Genomic DNA, 7,980 nt, shown 5'->3' with positions numbered 1-7,980 from the left:
GAGACCACAACAGGCAGTCTTGTCACGAAGTTGAACTGTGTAATGTCATGACGTTGCGACCTCATGTCATGACAAGATTCATTTGTAGCCGCAACGCTGTGATGATTTTATATCTAAACTGGACATTGACTTGAACAATTAGGGGCATTTAACAGTCAATTTCAATTTTAAGCCTCTATGACTTAAAATTATATCAGGGAAACTTTTGTCTTTGGTTATTTCCTATATAAACCAAATTTTGGTTTTATTTTACAACAATGGATGATAGATAGATGATTTTTAGGTTATAATAGTACAAGGACCATTTTAGATTTGCTTAGTAGATTAGGTTTTACTTTATTTTCTTTTGTTTTTAATTTAGATTTAGATTTATTTAAGGCGTCAATCATTTCTATTTCTTGTTGGAACTTTACGATTGGATATTACTTGAACTTTCACGCTTAATTTGATATATAAATGAGTACTTCTCCTAATTCTTATTTTTATATTTTTAATCAAATGTTTAATAAAATGTTTGCATGAAAATTTGAATGAATTATGCATTAATATTATTTTTGTTGGTTGATTAATTACTTCATTGTTTCTTTGGTTGTTTAATTTTATTATGTGAAATTAGTCAACATACTAGAATTGAAGACTCTAGTAGAATATTTAGACAAATGAGATCAAAAGGAGAGTTTGTCATGTAACAATTTGGTATAAATGTGACAAGTGGTGAGATCAAGAGGAGAATTATATGCCTAACTCAGATCAAGAGGATAGTTTAGATGGTAACCTTTAATTAGGAGGAGATTGAGAGGATAATCCTAGTTAGGAGTAGTAAACAATTCGATCAAAATATTTGTATTAGCTTAATTAGCAGTTAGTAAATCGATTGAACTTCATTTTATTGTTTTGCATTGTTTAATAAGAAAAAAACTTATTTTAATGTTTTTAGTTGTTAATTTAGATTTAGTTTTATTATAATTTTATATTTGATTGCTCTAATAATTCGTAAATTGACTAAACTAATATTTGTTTTGTAAAAATTAACTTGATAATACATTTACCAATTTGACAATCTCCGGTATAATCCTCCAAATACTTTCGTATTTCATTGTAATTAAAAACTACATTACAATTTGGCCTGTCACACTTGTAGTAAAAACCACACTTCATTTTTATATATATTTTTCATATTTTGGCGTATGCATGCCAATGGTCAAGTTGTTGGCATCGTTGTTGGGGATTGTAAAGATGTAAATGTATTTGTTAAGTTAGTTGTTTGAAAAACAATATTAGTAGAAAGATAAGTGAATTGAATTGTGTTTTTATTTTGTTGTATCATTATTTTATTTTTCTGCATTTGCTTTTATTTACCTTGTTAAAGATTTGACTTAATCATGTATAATAATGAATATAGGTGGCAAACTAAGTAATACAGTTATGACAAGCAGCCGAGTTCAAAGAATGAAGCTTCGATGGGCAATTGGATTTGTGATGGTTATTATGGGGGCAAGAATATTCGCACGAATATTCTTATGGTCAATATGGTTTTGCAAACGACACAAATGCCTACAACCAAGGTTGGTCGGGTAGCTATTTGGCATATGATTCATATCCCTCGTATTGTTATTCTGATATGGATGTGCCAAGTGAAGAATGCTTCAAGAATCCATCCTTTGTTATGTGGGTTGGTACATTGGAGGATGATATTTCTGCGTGCCAAGCTACGATGTCATCCATGTCCAATACGTTGGATCAACTATTGAATGTTGTTTGAAGTCGATCCACAATGAATGCTCCTGTGGAATTGAGTGTCGAGCATGATGTTCTCGAGCTTGAAGATAAGATTCACCTTACCGTTGTTAAGCATTATGAGTTGAGTAGGGATGTTCAACAAAAGTGCAGAGTGAAAGATCAAGATGAGATTGTAATTATTGAAGATATGCTTCCGCTTCAATTGACATAGAAGTAGATAAAGGTTTAGAAGTGAATGTATGTGATGAGTCTAAACCAATACTAGTTGAAGGTGTTGAAGAGCCAACATAACTTTCAGTTATAGTTGCGGAGAAGAAAATTGATGAAATCAATGAGTATATTCATTTCTAATCCGATGAGGGAGGTAAAGCTTGAGTACCTACAACCTTAAGCGACACCGAGGTAGGTGTGCGCGAGATTATAATACCCCAGAATGAATTATGGGTTTGGCTAGGATTTAGTGTAGAATGGCTTGTGATGTAAATGTCGTATCGATCAAAGATAAGGAAGTAGCAATGTGTCTGATCGACAAGACCAATTCACCTCTCTTGAATGCAAAACAAATGTCTAATCAAATTATTGAGAACCAACGAGAAGTTTTTCTACAGTGGTGATATTGATCACCTCGGCTATGAAGAATTTTAATAATCCCTTTTGTTGTTCTTTTAATTTTAGTAGTTTTTTTTATATGTGTTTTATTATTTTTTACTAAGTAAATTTTGTTCATTTTTTTGTGTTAGGTGTCAATAAGGTGAAGTGAACAAAAGAAAGAATAAAAAGTTTGAGCAAATAGGGGTGACATCGTAATGAGGAAAAGTCTTACGTCGAGGTGTGGAGACATAAGGTCGCAACATAGGAGTGTAGTGCCATGATGTAGGCAACATTAACAAGCTTTAGGTGTTTTGAAACAGTAATTTTTATCATGACAAGAAAAGGATTTACATTGCGATGAGAAGCCTTGATGTCGCAACGACATGAGTTGAAGTTGTGACGAGCTGAGTTGTATGAAGCTTGTGAACTAGGTTTTGCACCCCACGTTGCGATGAGATGACATTTTTGAAACCCTGCTACCCTAATGCCCAATTAAAAAAATGGCTCATTTATGTTTTATTATCTTTCTTTGTTGTTTTTCCTCTTCAAAAAATTCATAAAACCTTTTACTTTCTTCTATTTTTCCAGTATAATCTTCATCTATTTTCTTCCTAGTCTCTTAATTTTCTTTCATTGTGCAGCCAAAATCTTTGTTTTCTTACGATTTCTTGTCAAATGGAGGATTACTTAAGCATTCACAACCATGGTTTTATGGTATTTTTCTTCAAGGTGTTGTCTTTCCATCCCAAAACTTGATTATTTTCTTAGTTGTTAACATCAATATTAATTTATTGTGATTTTTTATTAGATTAGTGTGGATATTTGTTTTAAAACAATGTATTATATCCTTGCTTGCATCTAGTTATTGTGTTTTCTTGAATATTTGGGTTGGTAATAATAGGAATAGGTTTGAAGAATTGTGCTATTTAGAACTTATCATGTGGAAATTGGTTGTTGAATATTATTGGGTATTTGGTAAAGATGACATCTTGGAAATGAATTACAGCTAGAAAACCAGTGGAGTGAGATGCTCCAACCAATGATAAGAAACGTTTTGTTTCTCACAAGGCTTTCAAATGTTTCGGCAAATCGGGTAAGCCACTTATCCTGGAGCATGGGTTCAATTTTTCCATGCAATTATTTTATAATCCGATCATTAAGTTGGTCTAGAAACTTAAGTGGGCAACATTTTTTCGACAACCAACTTGACCCATATTATTATAGTTGTCCAGAAATTTTACGCGAATTTTTCGAAAGCACAAGATCAAAAGGTCAGTGTGAGTCACGTTCTTGTGGGTGTTTCCCTAGCTACAATTGATGCTAACCATGAAACACCTCATGACATACGTGATATTTATGTTGAGTTGAATGAGGACGAGATTGATTATGATGGCATCATGAATTTTTTAATTGAGAATAGAGATTATTGGGATAGAAAGGCAAATACCAAAACACCTATTAGATTTCAACAATCGATAATGTTTCCAATTTCTAAAATGTGGATGTATTTCACATATGCAAAATTAATACCTCCTCAGCACATCATGGAAGTTACCTGTGATCGCGTGTTACTCTTGTATGCTATTTTGAACTAAAAAAAATATCAATATAAGAGATCAAATTTCCTACACCATGAGGCAGTGTGCAAATGGAAAAACAATAGGCATTTCGTACCCACATTTGATTATGGAAATGTGTCAATGAACAAGTGTGGAGATGGATCCAAATGAGTCGCATTGTATCCTAAAAGGCATCCTCAATGATGCAATATATGAAAAATTTTACAGAATACATTCTGATCGAGTTGATGAGCATAAAGAGAGTGTGGATGCGCGCAAAGAGTACACTTGGGAGCATTTACTTCAATAACCTATGGAGGAGCTTAGACTTGTGCCCCTAATATCGTAGCGGAAGCAATTTACCCTAATAGTCCTGATAACTAGGGACCTTCTCATGCAAGCAAAAATTGATTATTTGATGCAGTGCATGGTAATTCTTGGGCTAACAGTAACTTATTACTTCAGGAAACATGGACTAGAAGTCCCTTCATGGCCGCAAAAAATGTGGCATACGCCAACCAATGTTGATTTCATTGTTCCGCCATCACCACCACAGCAACCCACTTCAGCACTGAGTGGTGGTGCAGATTTGAGACCACGAAAGAACAGGATTAGCATTCATGACCCATTCAATGTTCCATGAGTTTCGAAGAAAACAAAACCCTCCTAAAGCAAAGGAAAAGAAAATACCATCGTGTTGGAAAAGGAGGACGAGGATAGCATAGAATAATTGATGAAAACTATTTTGATGAAATTTGATTATTTTTCTTCATTTTCGAACTTGAAAATTTTTACTTTTCTTTTATTGCTTTTATTTTATATTTCAATTGTTTATGAATTATGTTATTTTGTTTTAGTGTTTTATTTTTACGTACTCTTCAATCCATTTAGAGTGCACTTTTGAACCTGATACAGTTTCGAGAGCAAGGATTTGAGTTTTCAATGGAGTTTTCTTGTTCCCTTTTCCTTTGTGTTTTTAAAATATTAGGGACAATGTGTATTCTAAGTTTGGGGGGGAAGGTGTAGATTTTTTGTCTATTTTGTTTCGTTTGTCTATTTTCTTTAGTTTGTTTGTTTTGGTTTAATTTGGTTTAGTTTCCAAAAAGAATTTGTTGTTTGTGTGTTGATTATATGATTATGTGGTCAATTTGTGTTAATAGATGTCAACCATAGGATTGAGGCATGATTGGATAAATATGATATGTATGTATGGATGAATAGTTAGATAATATGGATTGTTTTAGTTCTTTTAGTTACTTATTTATTGTGAATAGATACTTTTATAGTTATGCATGTGTGTACCATATAAAGAATGTAAAATATTATTTTTATTAACTTGTTGTGTTTAGGATTATTGAATTAGCTAATTGTGCTTAAATTGATGTTTGAGTTATTTGAATGTATTGAGGGATAACCTAAGGCATTTTTTGGATCGATAAAGCTTAAAATGATACCTTATATGTGAATGTGAATCCTTAATACCCTTAATTTGAGCTTTAAACTATTTCTTTAGAAACCCTTATTGTTTTAACATCCTAACCGTATATTGCGTATTTGAATATCTATATTTTTTTGTCTCATCTTTTGTTTAGCAATGGGACTAACGTCAAACTATAGATGCCAAGAGACTAGTTAGAATTTTATGGAGAATGTGTGTGCAATAAAATGATAATATGGAGGAAGTGATGAGAATAGAACTCTAGCAAAACCGAGTGCTTAATTGAAAACATTTGAGTGAACAAAAGCATTTTCAAGTTTAAAAGCATTGAGAGAGACATAAAAGCATGGTGAGGGTTAAAAGTAAAGAGAGAGAAATGGAAATGAAATTTGAGCAAAAAAGTTAAAAATTTTGAACTATATCGAAAATGACTTTTTTCCACTATTTTGGTACTCTTGGTGCTTGAATCTATGCTTATCAATTTCAAACTATATTTTTAGAAGACAAAAGATTGTTAGAGGGATGGTGAAAGGTGGTGAAAGGCGAGCGCACTAAATGTCTAATTTGGGGATGAAGTTAGGGATTCACATCATAAGTTTAATTGATTTGAATTGCTTGTAGCCATTTTGTGCCTTACTTTTTATGTTACTTATCATATCATTCTAAGTCACTGAATGTTACAAGTTGAAAAGATATATGCAACCTCAATATGTTTGAATTTCTTAAATTGAAATAAGATGCATGAGAAATCTATTGAAAAATGATTTTGACACATTGAGTATAATCATACATTATGATTTGCATTTTGTTAGAATTCGCTAGCATGTCATATTCCAATTAAACCATCTAGTGCACAATTGTTAGTAACTAACAAAACTTCATTTTGTTTCATCATGTGTAACTTTGAATCTATGTCTAAATCATGTTTATCTATAAATGTTGATGTTAGATTGGGGTACATCTTGTCAGTACTTGTTTATATTCATAATTGTTTAATTGAAACACAATGTTTGGTATGTGAACATTTGTGTTTAAATTTTGTTTTGCTTGAGGACAAGTAAAACTGTAAGTGTGGGGTATTTGATACACCATAATTTGATATGCACATTTGTTGTCCTTTCACATACATTTTAGCATATTTTAAGCGAAATCAAGTCATTTTAGCATCAATTCGTGTTTCTATGTGTTTAATTAGTGGAAGTGTGTTTTTTAATTGATTTAAGTGCTTTTCATTTTATTTTGTGTTTTTAATAGTTTTTGACATTTAAATAAATTTATGTGGTTATATAGGACAAGTTGGGAGTTGAAAATGTGCATTAAGGGCGCAACTGTAGCTGAGGTCACAATGACGAGCTATGGAAGTTGCGACATTGAAGCTAGACATGAAAACAATGAGAGACCACAATAAGTAGTCTCATTACGACATTGAATCATGCAACGTCGTGACGTTGTGACCTCACGTCGCGACAAGATTCATTCGTAGTCCTGACGTTGCGATGATTTTACAACTAAATTGGACGTTGACTTAAGCAATTAGGGGCATTTAGCGGTCATTTTCTATTTTAAGCCTCTATGAATTAAAATTATATTAGGGGCACTTTTGACTTTTAGTTATTTCTTATATAAACCAAATTTTAGTTTTATTTTACAATAATGGATGATATATAGATAATTTTTAGGTTAGAATAGTATAAAGACTTTTTTCAGGTTTTCTTAGTAGATTAGGTTTTATTTTATTTTCTTTTGTTTTAATTTAGACTTAGATTTATTTGCGTTTGGATCATTTCTATTTCTTGTTGAAACTTTGTAATCGAAGATTACTCGAACTTTTGCGCTTAATCCGATATATAAATGAGCATTTCTCCTCATCCTTATTTTTATATTTCGTTTATCAAATGTTCAATAAAATGTTTGTATAAAAAATTTAATGAATCATGTGCTAATACTATTTTTATTGGTTGATTAATTACTCCATTGTTTGATGAAGTGTTTTCCTATATTTGATTGGTTGTTTTATTTGATTATGTCAAATTACTCAACATAATAGAATTGACGACTCTAGTAGAATATTTAGACAAATGAGATCGAGAGGAGAATTTGGCGTGTAATAGTTTGGTATAAACGTGATGAGCGGTGAGGTCAAGAGGAGAACCGTATGCCTAAGTGAGACTGAGAGGAGAGCTTAGGCGGTAACTTTTAATTAGGAGGAGATCGAGAGGATAATCCTAGTTAAGAATAGTAAACAATTCGATCGAAATATTTATATTGGCTTAGTTAGCAGTTAGTAAATCAATTGACCTCGTTTTATTATTTTGCATTGTTTAACAAGAAAAAGAAAGTTATTTTAATGTTTTTAATTGTTAATTTAGAATTAGTTTTATTATAATTTTATATTCGGTTGCACTAATAATTCTCAAATTGACTAGACTAATAATTGTTTTGTAAAAGTTAACTTGATAATACATTTATCAATTTGACAATTCTTTGGGTATGATCCTTGGAATACTTGTGTATTTCGTTGTAATTAAAAATTATATTATATTTTGACTTATCACACTTACGATAAAAATCACACTTCATTCTTTTTATATATATTTGCATATTACGGTAGTAGTGACATCAAGAATCATTACTTCTATAAATTTTGATTCA

Source organism: Gossypium raimondii, chromosome 7, assembly GCF_025698545.1.
Source record: "Gossypium raimondii isolate GPD5lz chromosome 7, ASM2569854v1, whole genome shotgun sequence".
Lineage (NCBI taxonomy): Eukaryota > Viridiplantae > Streptophyta > Magnoliopsida > Malvales > Malvaceae > Gossypium > Gossypium raimondii.
This window is presented reverse-complemented; position numbering follows the sequence as displayed.